Raw genomic sequence first — 10,482 nt, 5'->3', positions numbered from 1 at the left:
GTTAAATTTCAAAATCAGAAACAAGTTTTTTTTAAAAAATTATTTTTTCAGTTTTCAAAACTTGGCTTAATTCTTGAAATTTTTGGTAAAAAGTAGATAACAAAACAAGAAATTTAAAGGTGGAAGAGATGTGAATGGACTCAATTTTTAAAAACTAAAAATCAAATGATCACCAAATGATCATACTTTAATTTTTCAATTTTGAGTCTAATAAATTTCTAAACTTATAAAAAGTGTGTGAAATAAATAAACTTTTAATTTTACATTTAATTAATAAGTCCTTCAACTTTCAATTTTGTGTCTAATAGATCTTTGACATATTCAACTTTTAACCTAGCTATTAGACACAACATTGAAAGTACAAGGACGATCTATTTGTCATTTTTAAAATTCAAAACCTATTAAACACAAAATTAAAAGTTCAAGAACTTATCAAATACTCGTTAAGATTTATGATAACTAAAAAGAAAAAGATATATATACCTCAAACACATTCTATATAAGTTTTAGCCTAAACATATAAAGAAAGGTACTAAAACTAAGGAAGGAGTGAAGGAATGAAATTGTCTTTTGCTATTGTACACTGCCTTCTTGGGAAGAATCTTGAGAAGAAGTAAACAATTATAGAAGAGGAAAAAGAGGGGAAAAGAAATAATAATAAGACTAGCAAAAGTCCCCTATATCCCATATCAAAGAAGATAGAAAATATTGGGAAAAAAAAAACCCTAATTTTTATTGGTGGCCAATTGTTTGGAGATCACAACATAAGCTAAAAGTTCTAAATAGGAGACTGATTTAGACTGCTTCTCCAACGTTGTTTGCCCATTTGGTGCATGCATTCTAATAATTTAGTGGGCTTCAAATTAATTATCTCAAGTTTATTTATTTATTTTTCTAAGTGAGAGGAAGATTTAGATAAAAAAAAAATTATATATATATATATATATGATCTTTAAATAAATAAAATGATAGTGATTTTTTAATAATATACTCCTTGTTGATGGAGTACTTTAATAAAATTTGACTACAATTTATATTTAGGTAAAAAAAAAAAGGGATATATTAAAATTCAATAAAAAAAAAAAGCCATTCATTGCAAATTCGGTTTAGACTTTGTTATTTATTGTGTCTAAACCACAAATTGGTCAAAATTGAAATTGGAATGGATGCAAAATTGCTATGAAAAAAATGGAGTTGATGTTAGATGAAAGACATTTGGCTGAGCAAACCCACTCAATAATCCATTTAGAATACAAACAAAAGAAATAGCTTTTTTTTTTTTTTGTTGGAATTGATTACTTCAAAACTTTGGGTTGGTTAGATAAAGAAATTCAAGTAAATGTCTCATTTATCCACATATATATTGACAATAACTATAAAGGAGGGTGAAGATGATAGAACAATAATCAACTTTAGTTGTTATTGTAGAGGTAAGTGTGTCTTGGGGATGGGGAATATTCATAATGGGGGGTAATAGAGTCATTATCCACGTCAATAAGGTGTATAAAAATATTGCGTGAGACTTATAATATTATCAACTAAACTCTTAAACTTTCATATGTATGAACCAAGTTGGACTTTTAGTTAGGATGTATTACCTTTGAAAATTGTCTATGAATTGATCCATCATGACGATTTTCAAATGTAAATCTTAATAAATAATCTTAAATTGGTTCACTTAGAGCAACTTAGGAGTTTAATGAAACAATTAGACGATATTTTGAATGAAATCTAGAAGGTGTAAATTGATACATTTATAAAAGTTCGGGGGTTAAATTTATAAAACATAAGTTTAAAGTTTTAATTGGTACAACCTCCAAAGGGACACATGAGTGAACTAAGACCTCATTCGAATGAGAGGAATCCTAAGGATATAAAAATTTGGTTAAAGAAAAACTTAAAAGAATTGAAAACTACTGTCTATGTCAATTCTATCACTGTGACAAATAGCCATCGTGATAACTAAAATGACTTTGTTTGATACTAATATAAAACCTATTGAAATGGGGAAAGGGGCTTGAGCCCCTAGGCTTATTGTAAAATGACACATCTCCGTGTATAATAAGAATTTTTTATCCTGTTTAAGTCTGGTCAATACAGAAACCTAACTATTAATAGATCTTTTTATCTTTCTATTAGTACAAATTTTATATTATTAAAATTGATTTTAAATGATTAAAAATATTTTTGGAGTGATTTTGAGAGTGACAATATATCTAGCTAGTGTAGAGAATATGATTCCCACCCAACTATTCAAAAGTTATTTTAATTTGTATGAACCTTTTACGATATTAAAATATATCCATATTTATCTTTGACTAAATCTAGTTATCTATGCCTTCTAAAAAAATTAGTCATCTATGTGGATTAAGTTTATATTTAATCCTTCTATATATCTTTGAGATCTTTAATTATGTATGTTTTGAATATCATTCTAGAATACTATATAATTCTTACAATTTTGAAACACAAATAAATATTGCGATTGTATTACACCATTTTATACACACACACACAAAAATGGATATTTATTTTTATTCTTATTATTATTACAAAGAAGAAAATCCCCAATACCCTTGGCTCCTAAAAAATGAAAAATGGGATAAGGATGACGTTAAAATTAGGTCAAATTATAAATTTAGTCTTTATAGTTTAGAGAAAATTCGAATTTAATCTTTATAATTGGATAAAACCTCATAAAGAGTTCCTATAGTTTGATCAAATTAATCTTCATAAATAGTGCGTACCGTAGGGAATATTTACAAATACAATTTTATCAAACCATAGAAACTAAATTCTAATCATAAAGCATATAGATCAAATTCTAATTATAAAAAAATATCTGAACCAAATTCTAATTATAAACTACAGATACTAAATTCTAACTAATTTTTTCAAATTATAGGAATTAAATTTGTAATTTAATCTTACACCGACAAAGACATGAGTATAGTATATATCCCTAAGTTGGCCTAGTTGCATGGCATCTTAATTAGGTGGAAGTAGAATCTTGTAAAGTTGGATGTGTAATTTCTATTCCATGGTTGATTTGCCATAGATTAGAGGATGAGTCTTTCCCATACAAAATTTTGGTTATGTATACAAATTCTCTTCCATTTGTCTTTGGCTTGTAGTGTATGTCATATGTTGATAGGATTAGGATTAGATATGTGGTCCTTGTTCTTTTTTGGTATATAAGCCCATAACTCTAGTAAAAATAAAACAATAAATTATATTTTCACATGCCTTAATATTTTATAAGTGCATGGAGGGAGGGCTTTTTTCTTAGGGATTGAGTTCATTTTGTTCTTTCTCAATGCTAGTACAAGTAACAAGACTCCAATAGGTAGTTGGAGTTGTGCATCTTATTCATGTTTGTTTCTATAATTCTCTTAAATAATTTTTAATATTCACCCACCTCCATGCAAGCAATCTTACCCTACAATTCAATCATGGCTATGGACTCCAATTTATGTGTATGAAGTTCTATCCTCTATTTACATGGGAAAAAAAATTGTATTGTACACTTATATATCCATTTTAAACATAAATTTAAATGCAATAAGGGATGTAATTGTTCTTAAGAACAAGAAACAAATCAATTCATGTGATATCCTGTTTAATTTGATAAACATGAAGTTCTATTTAAAAATTAATTAATAAAGTTGAGAAGAGTAATCTATGTATTTTATTATTAGTGTGACTTGTGAGATCCTTTTATCTTTTCAATATTAGATCCTCATCCTACCCATCAAAATAATACCTCTTAAGATCTACTATTTTTTAATTAGATTTTAAATCTTTTTGGGGAAAATTTTAATAGATGGCTAAAAAAAAAAGTTAAAATGAAAAATGACTAAAAACTTTTAATATTTTGAATCATGGCAAACATTTTTTAAAGGGAGGAGATTAAATTTTATGTTTAATTTATATCCTTGGTATATCTCTCTATATTTATTGGCAACCCTCTCTTTTAAGCATAAGAAGATTTTTTAATATAAAATAATATTTAGCGATCTTCAGCCAAATTTGATTCACCTCCTTAGATAAATATATATATTTTGAACAGGATACTAGGGGTATAGGAATCAGCAAACGCATCCAGACATCTCAACTAGATTTACATATCTATAGTGCTCTCATCACGCTTCGACTCCAAAAGCAATACATCAGTGATCAATATTTATGAGTAATCCACCTCCGTTTTAATGTTTAAAATATTTATTTAATATTATATTATATCATCTTTCACTTTTTTTTTTTTTTTGTCTCAAGAGTCCCATTTAATTAATTAACCGTTTTAATTTGTAACAAACACAATTAATAATTCTTACTTCTACCTTAGTACAAACATTTTACTATTTATTTAAGTAGGAGGGAATCAACTTTTGATTTATTACATAGTTATTTAATTTCTTTTTCCATGATATGAAGCCCTATCCTAGTACTCTCCATGAGGAAGGTTTTGTGCATTTCAAGGCCAACTTCAAAAGACATCAAAGGAAGCTTGCACCAAAGACGCCTTGTTCTTACCAACCTTATTACTACGATCTTAATAAGGATGTGCATAAAAACCAAAAAAAAAAAAAAATGGAAAAATCAAACCGAACCAACTCTAAAAAATTTTTGTTTCTACGGTTAATTCAATTTGAAATATTAAGAAAATAAAATAAAATGTGATTTGATTTGATTTGGAGCTCAAAAATTAAATCCCAATCCCAAACCATAGCACATAAATACCACATATGTATGTGAGTGTATATGTATGATGTGTATGTGTGGGAGTGTGGGAGTGCGTTTAATTAATTAAATAATAATTTAATATCAATTTAATTCAATTTGAGAATTTAGATTTTTGAATTTAATTAATTTAGAATTAATTAAATTAGATTTTAGTTAATTTTGGAATTAATTAAAATTAGAAGTCGAAAATAGAATTTAATTGAGTTTGTGAAATTATCCACAATTTGGTGGATTAATTCTTAATTCAACACCTGGTCACAACTTGCAAGTGAAAATTGAAGTGGCATTGACCAATGCCTCAATGCTTGCATGAAGATGATACATAAAACTCTAAAAAATTGTTGATGAAGATGAGAAAGTTGCTGAATAATCAGTTTTCAGCAAAGAAAATGTTCTTCACCTGAAACCCATTCTATTCCCTTCACAAATTCACTTCAATCTTGAGTTCCACCACTCAAATTCAAGGCTGAGAATAGTATAGAAGATCTCTTGGTGGTTCGCTGAAGATTTGGAGTTGAGAATTCGTGAGGAGCAGCTTGGATCGGAGGGAAATTCTTCAAAGGTATGTGATTCTTGAAACCATCTAATTACCCTATGAACATGCTAATTCTGATGTCAAAATTAAGGAATTAGAACACTTAATGATCATGTTTTCTTCCGCTGCGTGTTTCTGTATTCCAACAATTGGTGTGTGCATATCCGTTGAAATCAAAGAATCTAATTATGAACAAAACTGAAATATAGTTCGGTTCAATGTAATTATGATTGAACATATGAAGTTCACTTTGGTTTAATTTACATTTTAATTTTCAATTTAGTTTTAGTTTGGCCCCAACCAATTATCAAATCCAACTGTGAACATTTCTAGCTAGTTCTTAATGTATACCTCTAATCTTCCTTTTTCTCATTTCTTTTCCATCAAAATATGAGGAAAAAACTAAATCCTTGTAGTTAGATTTGTTGTAGATGGGGCTTAAAATCGATTTACCAACTTTTCATATTGAGTACAAAAACCTTTTTTCAATGAGATTTTTATCATTGCATAAAAGTGATTGATTTTCTTTTTCCTACAATAATAGTGATATTTATGACCTTTCAAACTAATTAACATATATTTAATTAATTCTTTAAGGGTCAAAGTGAACATAACTCAACTGATATATAGATGTGTTATTTAGCGATGGACTTGAATCCTCCCATCTTATTGTATATAAAAAAAAAACTCATTTATTAGAAAGTCATATCCTCATGTTATGCCCAATGTACAATTAGCTATGTAAAAATAAGCAAGGTAAGCAATAAAACAAAAATTACAACAAATTAAATTACATTACTAAATATTCAAATATTGAATTAGAAGACAATATCTACAAGTCTTAATTGCTTTCACCATCGTTGGATTGGTGTTTCTTAAAGTTAGCACAGATTAAGAATACATCCCATCAGCGTGCTAATTAAACACCAACTTGTTTCTTAATAATCCTCCATCTACATCTAACTATGTGGTTTGTTTGACTAAACACGCACGTACTTACCAATTGTTCGTTAAACGTGTGTGATCACGTTACAATAAAACTGAGATTTCATGATATTTAAAAATTGGTAGATTTAAAATTTGTGACAATTATTTTCAGTCATTGTGTCATCTATAAAGATATGCATATCAACCATAGTTTTTTTTAAAATGTCATAATTGGTCTTCTCATGACAATAAATAAGCGTCAACAATGAAAAAATATTGACAATTATAAACTATCATTGTCAAATATATTATGACCGATTATTATTGTCATCAATTGACTAAAAATTGAGTATTTTATGTAGCGTTATGGACATTGACAATAATTATAAAATGTCAAAAAATAATAATTAGTGACATTTTTTTTTCTTGTCAAGAATATATGAACCATGACATTTTATTGTCAAGAATATATGAACCATGACACTTTATTGTCAAGAATATTTTAAACAATAACAATTATTTTATGTCAACAAATGTTCAATGACGGCACATTTTTATTGTCACATAATTTCATATTTATGACACTTCTATATTATCAATAATATACAGGTCTTCATAGTTTATTATTTCTTTGAATCTTGTCATTGTACACATGATTCTATAATCAACTAATCTTATTTTAACACAAAATCGATACAAACATAAATAAGAACTTTCATATATAAGAATAAAGTTGACAACGGTTTTACAAAGAAACTAAATACAACAAACCATCGAATGTCCCCAAAGGGACAAATACAAACAAACTAATAACCAAACTTGGTAAATTTTTTAAAAAGAAACTAAATACAATGAGGTATTACTAAGATTGACTACCTTGTAGCAAGTTTTGTCACTAACCAAACGTCAAACACTTGCTTGGTAGCTTCACCACTTCACTAGGTTCGTGCATGACCTAGTAAAAAACACAATATTAAACCTTAATTCAACACTTTGAGTTAGTCCCAACCTACAACAAAGAATTTCCAAGAGTTATAAACTAGGTTCAACATTTAAAAAGAGTTCGAAATGATCTAAGTGAAACTTGAGCACTAAAAACTTATAAAACAATCTTAAACCTTAATTCAAACACTCTATATCAGTCCTGAATTATAAAGAGAGAGTAAGAGTTGAATAACGTACCACATTTACATCGTGAATAAAATTTTCTCGACCACTCACCCTGAAAAATCATATGATACAGAACATACTTTAAACCACAATAGTCCAAGAAAATGCATAGGACAACATACTTTTAAATTTGGTAAGAATAAGTTAACTAACAATTAACATTAACATAAAATCGTAGTAAGGTATATTCATGGAACCACAAAAGGCACTACCACATTTCAAATAAATAACTCATAATTTATTTTCAGACTTAGAATATGTTGGGTCATATTCTCAACCACATAATAATTTATATCATATTTGAGATTTGCAACATATTCTGAATTAAAAAAAAAAAAAAAAAAAAAAAAAAAAAAAAAAAAAAANAAAAAAAAAAAAAAAAAAAAAAAAAAAAACCAATCATGACCATGTCGCAAAGCCTAAACAATAAAGTAGTAAACCAACAATTATGAATTTAAATATTAATCTACAAATTCCTTTTATCAATCTATAAATACTAAAAAGTAAAATTTAAAGTTTATATCACATAAGATATAAAAACTATAAAATTTTGTGTTATATACTCAACAACCACCACCAATTAAGAATTTGACTACAAAATTCTGTGTTATATTCTGAAGATGAGCATAAAGGCATTGGCAAAAAATTTATGAAGCTAAAATAACTTACAATAGGTTTGGAGGAATCAATGTGAAGAAGAGTCTTGGATTCTTGATCGACTAATCTTTTCAAGTTATTTCCTATCCTAACGTGGAAACAGGGAGTTAGAATGATTACCAAATGGCAATAAAGAGATAATGAAAACAAACAAGTTGTATTAGAAGAAAAAATTATTGAATTTTGTTAAACCAGAAAACATACAAGTATTTAGAAAAGGTGGAAGTTTGGAATCCAAGGAAGTCATAAAAATAGTAGTGTAACAAGCACCTATCCAATGGTTGTGATGAAACTTGTAGTAAAAGGAACCATCCAAGAAACGCAAAAGAAGACAACTCTTTCCCACACCTCGAAAGTTAATATTCAAACAATAAAGACAAACTTCATTTTAGACAAACATAAAATTTTCATCATATGCTCTCACAAAAAAATACAATCACCATGTGGATTGAAGTTTGAAGCAACATCATCTCACATCATATTAAATAATCAAACTAAATTTCTGCCTATTCTAAATGTAATCATAATCTGACAGTTCAAGAGAACATAATTAAAGGTTCAAAGCATTAACTTTCCTACACAATTATTTCTTAAGATAATGATATTCATATAATCCAAGTACCAAATGAAGTTTTTAATTCAAGAATCAAACCTCAATATTTGAATCATTCACTTTCTCAATTGCATCTGACATCGCTACATTATACTGCCTTCTTAACGGTTTGTTATGAATGCAAGATCTATTTCTACCATATATTCATAAGAAGAAGCAAATAATGGAAAAATAGATAGAACACCACATAATTAGTGTTCCATATAAACGAAAATAGAGAGAAGATGGAATGAAGACCTTAAGACTAAATTAACTAGTGGATACATTTAGTCCCAGATATAGCACAAATAAAGCACACAACATGCTAGCGCCTAATACAAGTAGAATTCCACGAACATATTCAAATATCTAGATAGCCCTTTCAAAATAATATATTAAGATGTGCATGCAACAAATTTAGCATGACTCATACTTACAAGCAAACTAATGTATATGCATTATGTAAGTTTAGTATAAGTGTGGCTAAAATAACGAATGCTAGCAATAACTAATTGTGAAAACGTTTAATTTTGTGAGTCAGGGATGCCAGAAATAAACGAACAAAAATCTATGATATAAATTCCTTCGTTATGTTGCACTCGAGACCTACTGCATCTATCCCTCCCCTTCCAATTCCCCCTTCAAGAACCAAAAATGCTATAAATGTTTATCACGAGCCTAATATTATCGTATCCCTCCTCCATGAAAGCACAAAAAATGCTCAGTCACAAGCTGAGAGCAACACTTCCGTCTTAAATCACTCAAAACATCGAAAAAAATTAAAACAAACTGTCCTTTGAACTGTTTCATTCTTCTAGGATTAATAAGTATCGTATCAAACAAAAAGAACTGAAACTCCCAGTTTGGTTAACTACAAAGTGGACATAAAAGAAAACAAAGTTCATTCTCGGTTTATTTCATGAGAGAGAGTTCATACAATGGACAATCTAAACCTCAAATGTTGAAGAATTTCTTGAATTTTCACGCTACATTTTACAATTTCTCGATAAATAAACAAAGATAGATTAAACATCGCAGATGAATTTGATCAACTGTGATAATCTAAGATGACGGAGAAAGAAGAAGTGAGTCTGAAGCACAAAAAATGCTCAGTCACAAGCTAGTATTAATTGCATTTAATAAAATGTCATAAATCAAGGACATTTAAAAACTTTCATAAAATAATAAAAATCTAAAAACTCCGTCTTTTCCCGCCAACAAATGCGCATTTTTTTTTTCATTTATGACACTTTTTTCCATTTTTCTCAAAATTTGTATATATCCATGTGTCATGGAAGCCTAATTTTGTTATAGTATCATACCGGCACTAATATATTGGATCCCATCAAAACTCCACGGTTAAATGTGTTTGGGCGAGAGTAGTACTAAGTTAGATGAACATTTGGGAAGCCCTCGTATTACAATCCTTAAAACCTATTGCTTATCATTTTTCAAATGGTCTATTTTAACTGTTCTAGGTTTAGTTCAACCATTATAGAAGTAGAGAATAGAACTATCGACTTTTAAAATTTTAATAATCATTGATACTTTTATATCCACTAAACTATGTTTAAATTGACTTCTATTTTGGTCATTACACAGAGATGTTTCATGTACCCATAAAAATTTCATTAATAATTTAAGATAAGTTTAAATGACATTTGAGATCCAACACATGACCAACTACAAGTGAATGCAATGCATTGTTGTATGTATAGAATTTTTTTTTTTTTTTACAATACAATATTGAAATTTTGTGGGTGATGAGAATTCAGACCACCGACCAATAAAGGAAGACTTTAGTATATTTTTATTATTAAACTAGGTCTAAGATGACACGTTTGTACAAACTTTTCTT

The 10,482-nt window shown here is 28.1% G+C and overlaps 1 long non-coding RNA gene across 1 annotated transcript; it reads left to right on the top strand.

Annotated features, from left to right (window-relative positions):
• Nucleotides 1–3,228: 3,228 nt before the first annotated feature.
• LOC120092927 lies at nucleotides 3,229–7,750 on the top strand. Its single transcript, XR_005486222.1, has 2 exons — nucleotides 3,229–3,476; nucleotides 4,070–7,750. It is a non-coding gene; the product is annotated as an uncharacterized LOC120092927 (long non-coding RNA).
• The last annotated feature ends 2,732 nt before the right edge of the window (nucleotides 7,751–10,482 follow it).

The sequence above is a fragment of the Benincasa hispida genome, chromosome 12 (assembly GCF_009727055.1).
Source record: "Benincasa hispida cultivar B227 chromosome 12, ASM972705v1, whole genome shotgun sequence".
NCBI lineage: Eukaryota > Viridiplantae > Streptophyta > Magnoliopsida > Cucurbitales > Cucurbitaceae > Benincasa > Benincasa hispida.
This window is presented reverse-complemented; position numbering and strand designations above follow the sequence as displayed.